Source organism: Cyprinodon variegatus, unplaced genomic scaffold (assembly GCF_000732505.1).
Source record: "Cyprinodon variegatus isolate N-32 unplaced genomic scaffold, C_variegatus-1.0 Scaffold78, whole genome shotgun sequence".
Classification (NCBI taxonomy): Eukaryota; Metazoa; Chordata; class Actinopteri; order Cyprinodontiformes; family Cyprinodontidae; genus Cyprinodon; species Cyprinodon variegatus.
Window position 1 is genome coordinate 635,735 of NW_015150531.1, and position 581 is coordinate 636,315.

Consider the following 581-nt stretch of genomic DNA (forward strand, 5'->3'; position numbering starts at 1 on the left):
AAGTTAAACTTGGATAGAAAAGATAACATATCATAAAACAATGGTTGTCTGTTTTTCCTGCTTCGTTGACTTGTGTCAGCCTGCAAATGTTTTTGTCTCTATTCTTATCATATTGATGTTTATTACAGTCTAAATATGTTTACTGTGCACAGAATCTTTCTTTATTTACTGTCATTGTGCCAAAGCCTATTTTTTTGCCACAATGATTGCAAAAATGTACTTTCAAAAGTGCTACAAACACCCCAGCGTTATAGAAATCACTTTGCACGTGGTAAATATTCCCTTTTTCATATGCTTCTCCCATGATTTTAGTTGCGCTTCCTCAGTATAAATAAATGCACTGTGTGTGTTTGTTAATGAGAGAACCATCAACCATCCAGGATGGATGCTATGATGAAACATCAGCTCTAATAGGGAATAACCTTGAACCTAAGAAAGTTTAGCATCTCAGCTGTCAGTGATACAACACAGGAAAAAATGCAAATTTATATACATATATTTGATGTCATAAGTATAGTTCAATCTGAAAAACTCACACAGAGAGAAAAGATAATTAGAAGAATTTATTGATAAGAAAGTAT